The sequence below is a fragment of the Pristiophorus japonicus genome, chromosome 4 (assembly GCF_044704955.1).
Source record: "Pristiophorus japonicus isolate sPriJap1 chromosome 4, sPriJap1.hap1, whole genome shotgun sequence".
Taxonomy (NCBI): domain Eukaryota; kingdom Metazoa; phylum Chordata; class Chondrichthyes; family Pristiophoridae; genus Pristiophorus; species Pristiophorus japonicus.
Window position 1 is genome coordinate 277,486,605 of NC_091980.1, and position 9,982 is coordinate 277,496,586.

The following is a 9,982-nucleotide window of genomic DNA, read 5'->3' on the forward strand; positions in this document are numbered from 1 at the left end:
TTTGCAGGTCTGCTTTCACCAACTCACAGATCTCAGTTACAATTTCTTTGCAGAAATGCAGCCTTCTGACACAGTCTGCATCACTCAGGTACAGGTACGCATGCCTGTCTCGACACACCTGAGGTGGGTAAGGCCTCCTGCCCAGCACCCAATGGGCTCTGATGCTCCTCATGCGTGACGTCGAATCAATTGTCTCTTACGTAGCACCATGATGCAGAAGGCTCGCATAAGGTATGGCATTGTCAGCATTGCCCCCAGGTTCAATTTTATCTTTGCAAGAAGCTCAAAATGGCAGGAAGGCAGGCAGGACATGTTCTTTGTTCTCTCTCCCCAAGGTCTGTATGGATGGACCACACCCAGGTCTTGTGACTTCTCCTCCCCCCCCCCCGCCCCCGCAACTCATTGTAGTCTTGTGACTTCTCCCCTTCTCCCCACCTCCTCCAAACCCATTGCAGTCTTGTGCCTAGTGCAGCAGCTTCCGATTGCCACCTCCCCTCACCCCCTCCTCCCCACCCCCCGGGCTTGTTTTCCAGCCAAGCCCCGAGCCTCTGTGTCCGGGCCTGGGGCCGATTCTGATGGCCGACACTATGACCCTCCAGCCCTACTTGAAGACGTTCGGTGGTGGCGTGTGAGTAAAAAAAAGAAAACTTCAGAAATCCAAGAAATGTCCATGTACTCCGTTGAAAGGTAAAAAAAAGTTGAACTTTATTGTGGATATTTCAAGTGTTCTTGATTCCCTCCAAAAACTTTGATGATAAACAATGGAGTCTTTCTGTGCCGATTTCTCACTGTGCGCTGCTTTCTGTTAACTCACCAGAAGGTTTTTCGGGAGTGGCCAGATATGCCGACCTAGGATTAAACATTTTGGGGCAAACTGCGAAAAATGATGAGAACTGGCGCAGACATAAGGGAACGTCAAAAAAACCCTAACCTAGAAAAACATAACTAAAGCAATTGTGCCGGCGCAGATTCCAGGGAGAAACTTTGAATTAAATACTTAAGCCAGAAAAACAGCGTCAGTGACCCGGGAAAATTGAGCCCAATATTACTAGTTTTGTTACTAACATTATTAACTTCCAATAGTTGAGAGCGAAGACCGATCCAAAGTACTCAATTAACATTTCTGACATACCCAGTGAGTTCTTTGTAACCTTCAATGACCCAGTACAGTCTTTGATAGTTCTGACTCTTCACGTAACTGAAAAAGCCTTTCCAATTACTTCCACAGTTGTCAACAATCCTTTTTTCCATTAGCCTTTTTGCTGATCTAATAGCAGCCTTTATTTTCTATAGTTGTTCCTTGTACTCAATTCTGTTCAATTGAGTATTAATTGCCTTTAATTTACAGAAACATTTCTGTTTACATCCGTTCCTATCTCATGATCTGTATTCAAAGAAAAAATAATTGGTGTTGTGATATACCCAGTATTATTTACAGCTAATCGGGGGTACTCAGCTGTCAGTTTGTTCCATTATGAACAACAGACTTTCTTTTAAACTACTCACATGCGTGATAAGGGTTGCCCATAATTTTTTTCCATGAACTTTTAAACAAATAGCAATTGTCTTCATCTTTTCAGTAGCAGCAATTAAGTTGATTTATTTATTCGCCTCGAAAGGTTTAATTTCTTTCAAGTACAGGAATCAGTAAAAGTGATTTAACCTGAGATTTAAACAAACGTAGGTTATTATTCACCAGACCTAAGATTGCCTGGCTCCTATGAAATATACTGTGCAATGAATGGATTTATTTACAGGTCAATGAGTTTTGTGTGCAATTGATTGTGATAAATATACTCATAAAACCTTTTTCTAACCTCCTGGTTTCCATGTCAACTGCTTGTGTTCATGGTAACCTTTTCTCAAGTTAATGATAGGGAAGAATTATTGAACCTGCTAGTGCAAATTAAGCTAAATTACAACAGGAGAGACACAAGTCATCAACACAGGTTGCTGCCTGGGAGGTTGTATCTGAAAAAAAACAGAAAATGTTGGCAATACTAAGCATGTCAGGCAGCATCTGTGGAGAGAAACAGAGGGCTAGAATTTGCATCCGGATCGCCCCCGCCCGATTGTTAGCAGTTGCGTCTTTTTAACCGCCGGAATACCGCTGGTGCGCGCTCCCGAGGTTTGTGGGTGCTCGATGTGGTCGGCGGCGAAGCGTTGCGATAGCGGAGTCGAACAGACGGCCAAACCGGGAGAAAAGTCGCCGATCAGCTTACCTTTAGAAAGGAAAACAGAACCTCTGTCCAAAACGGCCGGAAAAGCTTCTCTGCGCATGCTCGGCCATTCTCCCGCGATTTTGGGGTCAAGGGTGACCTCGCACATGCGCAGAGAAGAGAAGGACAGCACTCAACATTTTCAAGCTGCAGAGGTTAGTGCATGTAAGTGTTATATATAAATGACCTGGACCTAGGTATAGAGAGTACAATTTCAAAGACTGTGGATGATACAAAATTTGGCAACGCAGTAAATTGTGAGCAGGATAGTAGCAGACTTCCGAAGGACATAGGAAGACTGGTGAAATGGACAATTTCAGGGCAGATGAAATTTAATGCGGTGTGAAGTGATGCACTTTAAGAGAAACAACATGGGGAGGCAGTATAATCTAAATGTACTATTTTGAGGGGGGTGCAAGCGCAGAGGTATCTGGGGTTGCGTATTCACAAATTCTCAAAGGTGTCTGGGCAAGTCGATAAGGCAGCTAAAACAACTAAGAAAGCATATGGATATGGGATATGGGCTTTGTAAATTGGGACATTGAATACAAAATCAAGAAAGTCATGCTAAATTTCAACAAATTACTAGTTAAGCCTCAGATGGAGTATGGTGTACAATTCTGGGCACCACACTTTAGGAAGGATGTCAAGGCCTCGAAGAGGGTACAGAAGAGATTTACCAGGATGATATCAGGGATGAGGGACTTCAGTTATGTGGAACAATTGGAGAGGCTGGGATTATTCTCCTTAGAGCAGAGAAGGGTTCCTAATAGAAAGAAAGACTTGCATTTATATAGCGCCTTTCATGATCACCGAACGTCCCAAAATGCTTTACAGCCAATTAAGTACTTTTTCTTGAAGTGTAGTCACTATTGTAATGTAGGAAATAGATCTGGAGCACTGGACCCTGGAACATCGTGGGCTGTCCCGATCTGTGTGAGAACACCACCGCAGGTCCGGGCTATAAATAGAGCTGGACCACCGGACCCTGGAACATCGTGGCAGAGGTGTGGCAAATGCGGGTACGGGGCCCAGAAGAGCCGAGGGCCCAGGGGCAGCACGGACCTGCCCACACTACGATATGTGTGCACACTAGGTCCGTGCAGCAGAGCAGGTCTCCAGTCATCCTGGTTAATCCTTGCCACTGGATAAAGGCCTAGCTCTGTCAAGCTCGTGTGGTGGCTGATGTGCAACGGTCATCACACGTTAAAAAAAATTCATGCACAGGCATCTTCCACCCCGTCAACTGGAGTTCAGGACTGGAACATCGGGTCCTTCATTGAAACATCTGTGAACTCTTGTGGAAGCAAGTCATCCTCATTCAAGGGACCGCCTATGATGATGATGTCAGTGAGAGAGGAGCTGTGAGGATTTTTCAGGTTTTTTGAGGAGTATTTAGTATCTTGACAATTATATCATATTATAAAATAATATAATTAATAACTAATAATAATTATAATAATAAATAACCTTCCGGAAATACTAGGGCTTCGAGGGCCTAGCGAAAAAGGGGAACTGAAGGAAATCCGTATTAGTCAGTAAATTGTGTTAGGGAAATTGATTGGTTTGAGGGCCGATAAATCCCCAGGGCCTGATAGGCTGCATCCCAGAGTACTTAAGGAAGTGGCCCTAGAAATAGTGGATGCAATGGTGATCATTTTCCAACATTCTATTCACTCTGGATCAGTTCCTACGGACTGGAGGGTAGCTAATGTAACATCACTTTTAAAAAAAGGAGGGAGAGAAAACAGGGAATTATAGACCGGTTAGCCTGACATCGGTGATGGAGAAAATGTTACAATTAATTATTAAAGATGAAATAGCAGCGCTTTTAGAAAGCAGTGACAGGATCAGTCCAAGTTAGCATGGATTTATGAAAGGGAAATCATGCTTGACAAATCTTCTAGAATTTTTTGAGGATGTAACTGGTAGAGTGGACAAGGAAGAACCAGTGGCTGTGGTGTATCTGGACTTTCAAAAGACTTTTGACAAGGTCCCACACAAGAGATTAGTGTGCAAAATTAAAGCACATGGTATTGGGGGTAATGTATTGATGTGCATAGAGAACTGGTTGGCAGACAGGAAGCAGAGAATCGGAATAAATGGGTCCTTTTCAGAATGGCAGACAGTGACCAGTGGGGTGCCGCAGGGTTCAGTGCTGGGACCCCAGCTATTTATAATATACATCAATGATTTAGATGAAGGAATTGAATGTAATATCTCCAAGTTTGCAGATGACACTAAGCTGGGTGGCGGTGTGAGCTGTGAGGAGGATGCTAAGAGGCTGCAGGGTGACTTGGACAGGTTAGGTGAGTGGGCAAATGCATGGCAGATGCAGGATAATATGGATAAATGTGAGGTTATCCACTTTGGTGGCAAAAATAGGAAGACAGAATAGTATCTGAATGGTGACAGATTAGGGAAAGGGGAGGTGCAACGAGACCTGGATGTCATGGTACATCAGTCATTGAAAGTTGGCATACAGATATAGCAGGCGATGAAGAAGGCAAATGGCATGTTGGCCTTCATAGCTAGAGGATTTGAGTATAGGAGCAGGGAGGTCTTAGTGCAGTTGAACAGAGCCTTGGTGAGGCCTCACCTGGAATATTGTATTGAGTTTTGGTCGCCTAATCTGAGGAAGGATGTTCTTGCTATTGAGGGAGTACAGCGAAGGTTCACCAGACTGATTCCCGGGATGGCAGGACTGACATATGAGGAGAGAGGGATCAACTGGGCTTGTATCCACTGCAGTATAGAAGAATGAGAGGGGATCTTATAGAAACATATAACATTCTGACGGGATTGGACAGGTTAGAGGCAGGAAGAATGTTCCCGTTGCTGGGGAGTTCCAGAACCAGGGGTCACAGTCTAAGAATAAGGGGTAAGCCATTTAGGACCGAGATGAGGAGAAACTTCTTCACCCAGGGAGTGGTTAAACTGTGGAATTCCCTACCGTAGAGAGTTGTTGAGGCCAGTTCATTAGATATATTCAAAAGGGAGTTAGGCTAAGTGGATCAAGGGGTATGGAGAGAAAGCAGGAAAGGGGTACTGAGGTTGAATGATCAGCCATGATGTTATTGAATGGCGGTGCAGGCTCGCAGGGCCAAATGGCCTACTCCTGCACATAGTTTTTATGTTTCTATGTTCCTAAGCAAATCTTAAAAATAATAATTTGAAAAAATACAATAAAAATAATTAAAGTGAAATATATATATATATAAATATCAATACAATGGAGAATCAAGCCATGGAAGTGGAGATGGAGTTAGATGGGAGAAAAAGGATCACTCGTTTCTCGGAAGAAGCCCTGGAGTCATTGGTGGATGAAATGGAGGCCCGTTATAATCAGCGACGGAAACCGTCACCGTTCGTTATGATGGGAGATCGCTGTGGCAGTGTCCTCCAATGCGCCTGTGATGTGGGGGCCGAACCAGTGCCGCAAACGGTGGAATGACATCGTTGGGTCTGCGAGAGTAAGTACTAACCTTTATCATGCATTGACAATTTACTCTTAAATAGTGACACGTTTTATTATGTTGTAAAGCTTGGTGTTATTTTTATTTCCCATCATCACTCTCATTGTGTTAGTCCTCTGTATTTTAATGTGTACATCATGCAACATTTGCATGCTAACAAAACTTAAATCGTGCACTCGTTGACGAAAAGGCTGGGAGACGGTCAATTGGTGATGTGTACCAATATATTGTCTATGTATATATGTATGACTGTGTTCGGTATTAGTAGCTGTGAAATTAGTTCTCACATATTTTTTGTCACCTTTGCAGAAAAAACTAGCCTGCAATAGGGTGGAGCTACGCAAAACGGGCAGTGGTCCATAAGACTATTCCTCTCACGGACCTCGAGGAATGTGCTGCATCCCTGATGGGGCCATATGATCACACCGCCAAGTGTGTTGGTGCCAAACCAGTTGTCCTGGAGGGTAAGTCTGCATAATCCCTGGATTGTACTCTGGTCATGTAATTCAATCTTATGGCAATATAATGTAGAATGTAATGTAATGCTGGGAGCAAGAAATGTTGTTAGTTGTGACATGATTTTTTGGTTGATCACACTGTGCCACTTGGAAACCAAACTGTTTGGGACTGAAGTTTTGTTATGTCATGTACTTTCTCTATACTTTGCTTATGATACTTTCATGTAATGATTCTTAGTAAAAAATGTTTGTTCTCCACATAAGCCTGCGCAAAGTGAATTTCTCTGATGTTACCTCTGACCCCTCCCCTCCCCTGTCGCCAACCATTAATGTGATGTTTTTACAGTTGCAGCGGAGGAGCCGCCTGCCCCTCCCAGAGAGGAATCATTGCAGGGAAGACGAACTGAAGAGATGGTGGTGGAGGAGACGGAGGAGATGGTGCTGGAGGAACTGCAGGAGAACACTCCTCAACGTGTTGTAATGGTGGTGTAGCATGAGGAGGGAGGGGTGGCGGGACTTTAAGGGTTGTTTCTACCCGCGGCCACCAGTTCCTCATCGGAATCCAACTTTCTTGGGTTCCGGCCCGAGGAAGCGGGACCAAGCAGAATGTAACATCGCACACAAACCCACGCTGTTATATATGTAAACTTGTATTTACTCTGTACAGCCACCAAAGGGCTCATCCCCTGGAGTCCCAAGGATCCCATAATCCCTTGGGAGCACAGGTATTTAAGGAGGCTTCACAGGTTGGAGTCGTACTCTGGAGACCTGCAATAAAAGACTAAGGTCACACTTTACTTTGAGCTCACAGTGTTCCGTCTGACTCTTTCTCCATACACAATACTCAAAGTGGGAACGCTGCGCGACAGGCAGATGCTAGCCTGGACATGGTGGGACTGTCCAGGATGAGCATCGACTTGATTCGCGAGCTCCTCCAGTCCATTGCTGGGTTGTCCAAAAATATTGCGGCTTTAGCAGCCCGCCAGTCAGATGACATGGTGGAGCCACGGAATATGGCACTGCATTCCAAGATGCCATACCACCAATAGTGACAGCAGCTGATCGTCGGGAGGAACCAGTTTCTTCCGACTTTGAAGATGGGTCCTTAGCACCTCCATCTTCTCCAGAACCCCCAAACAAAGTGCTGCCATTGTCGGCTATCCCTCAGCAGACACGCTCGAGGTGCTCTGCTGGCGCACAACTTTCTGGTCCCGACATGGACGGGGTCAGCCGTATTGTTAGCAGGAGGAGGAGGAAGGGGTCAGGGCCAGGGTCAGGGGTGGATTGGGAAGGAATGGCGCTGGAAAGGTGGCCGCAGGTTGAATTGTGGGAAGGTGCAGGGTCTTTTCAGTGGTCTTTATACTGTTGATGTTGTTGTTGCTGTTTGTTGTTCATAATGTTTGTTATTGTCAAAATTTGTATTCATAAAAAATTTTATTTTATGACATTAATGTTTTAAAAAATCACAAGTTTTATATAAAATTTTATTCAAGTAAACCATTTTTGTACTGTGTCTCACTCACTTCTGGGAAGGGGAAAATATATCCCATTTGATAATTTTTAGGAAACACAACTTTAAATGTGTGATTGACGGTGTCCCTTGTAAACTTCTATGTCATCGTGGATGACCTTGACCCAACTGACTGGGGTTTTCTTGAGTCTTGTGAACATCACATACCTGCGTAAGCCACTCACAACACAACAGCTCTACCAATCTGTGAGCATTCTCACCGGGGCATACATTACAGTTGTGACACCTGCTATAGTTGAATAGCCCCACAACCGCACTGTCAAGCCACATGAAGATGAAGAATGGTTACTTGGATGTACATCTAGTGACTAACTCCCTCTCCCCCCACCCCCCCTCAGGTCGTTTTGTACACACTGTGACTTGGAAGAGGCCCCATTGCGTGGACACAACCCGCCCCACTCTGTGTGAGACAGTGAGCCCCTTCCCCTCTCTAATCCTGTATTGGAAGCTAATTCAGTGCCTGATCTGTATGTGAGACAGTGAGTCTCTTTGAATACCTCTTTGAATATGAGAATTTTTTTATTACACAATCCAATAATTTGGAAGACTTTTAGAGGTCACAATCATTCATAGACCTCCTGATACAATGTTTGCATGTTGGTGAGGTGATGTTCCAGTCCACCACAGAGTCGAAGTGTCTATCAGCTAACACAGAATCAAATTATAGGAGAGCTCAACATATATGTCAGCCCAAAGCCTACTGAACAAAACATTATCCCAATCACATTCAATGATACAAAAGTTCACTTTCTGCATAGTATCACTTAACTACAGTAGTGGTGGTCATCTTGTCGAAACCTCACATATCTGTTAATATGTACACCACATATTACATTTGCATCAAACATTGGCTTTCTTCATTATTCACGATCTTCTGGCCCACTGTAAAGCTGCAAATAAAATGGAGGGAGGCATAACGCTGGAGCCAAGTCAGGTAAGTACTTCAGAAATGGGCGGTTTCCATCGCAGTGATAACGGGCGGTAGCGGGCCTTAAAAAAAACATTTTGATGGAATTTAGCGCCAGGAGTGAATTTTCCGACATTTCTGTATGTCCAAAGTGGGCGGGCGATTTTCAGCAACGCCGGCAGTAATGGTAGGTCCAAATTACCACCGGCGCTAATTGGGAGCGGTAACGGGCGATACCAGACGGTATTTTACATTTTTAATGAAAACGGGCATTATCTGGGCAGTAACTGGGTGGTAACCGGGCAGTAAATGGGCGATGTGAGAGGAAATTCTAGCTCTAGAGTTAAAGCCTGGAATTTTACCTATCTGGGTGGGTCCGGTGTAGGCGGTGTCCGTGGTGGGTCGCGACCCCGCTACTGGCTCCATCCTGCTGTTAAAAATGAACGGACCTTAATGGCGCCTATTAAATCTTCCCAGCACATTAGCCAGCCCAATTAGATGGAACGGGTCTAGTGACATCTTTTATGATGCATTTTCATCTTTAAAGAAAACGTGGCCACATTTCATTTGAAGTATAGGTTGAGAGTCCGAAATCTGGAAACCCTGGGACCGAGGCCATTCTGGATTCCGGGTATTTCCAGATTTTGGAACGTCTTTGCCTGGGCTGAGGTAGGTGGGGTCGGGCAACCGAGGTAAGGGGTGAGGTTGGCCCACCAAGGTAAGGGGAGAGTGGGGAGAAGTGGGGAGCTGGGGCGGGGTGAAGTCAGGCTGGGGCGAGGTCGGGTTGCCGAGGGCAGGGGCGGGCAAAGTTGGGTCGAAATCGGGGCGGGTGAAGTCGGGCTGGAGGTCGGGTCGCCGAGGGCCGGAGCGAGGTCGGGCCAGAGCGAGGTCGGGCCGCCGAGGGCCGGTGTGAGGTCGGGCCACTGAGAGCTGGAGCGAGGGAGGGCCGGGGCAAGGTCGGGCCGGAGCACGGACCGAGGTCAGACCGCTGAAGGCCGGGGCGAAGTCGGGTCGCCGAGGCGGGGGGAGTCCCGATTCCGGATAATTTTCCGGTTTACGGACAACCCCGCCACGGATTGGCCTAGTGTCTGGATTCCGGAACATTCCGAATTTTGGAACTGCGGATTTCGGACACTCAACCTGTATAGTCTAACAAATTCAGTACTGAATCTTTACTCTACAATAATATAATACAAAATATATATGAGTGACAAAGAAATACTTAAGTAATATTATTATATGACACCATCTACAAATATGATCAAGAACATAAATTTTAAAAGTACATTAATTAGGAAGTTATTGGTGCTTTAGTCACAAATCTATAGACTTTTGCATCAGTAACTCATACAAATAAAAGATGTGTGTGTACAGGTAATATATAAAATTAA

At 45.1% G+C, this 9,982-nt stretch overlaps 1 protein-coding gene and 1 long non-coding RNA gene across 7 annotated transcripts in view; one reads left to right on the forward strand and one right to left on the reverse strand.

Annotated features, from left to right (window-relative positions):
• Positions 1 to 2,306, reverse strand: part of LOC139263445 (alpha-1-antitrypsin-like protein CM55-ST) — a 48,463-nt gene extending 46,157 nt beyond the window's left edge. For 2 of the 6 annotated variants that reach the window (XM_070879532.1, XM_070879536.1), the window contains exon 1: positions 1,133 to 2,037. The gene's annotated coding sequence lies outside the window, so the exon portion shown is untranslated. Of the gene's footprint in view, positions 1 to 1,132; positions 2,038 to 2,222 lie in introns of those variants that run through there. The other 4 variants (XM_070879535.1, XM_070879539.1, XM_070879534.1 and 1 more) reach the window with 4 other exon arrangements.
• Positions 2,307 to 2,312: 6 nt separating this feature from the next.
• LOC139263446 (uncharacterized) lies at positions 2,313 to 7,615 on the forward strand. Its single transcript, XR_011593149.1, has 3 exons — positions 2,313 to 2,374; positions 6,005 to 6,159; positions 6,500 to 7,615. It is a non-coding gene; the product is annotated as an uncharacterized lncRNA (long non-coding RNA).
• The last annotated feature ends 2,367 nt before the right edge of the window (positions 7,616 to 9,982 follow it).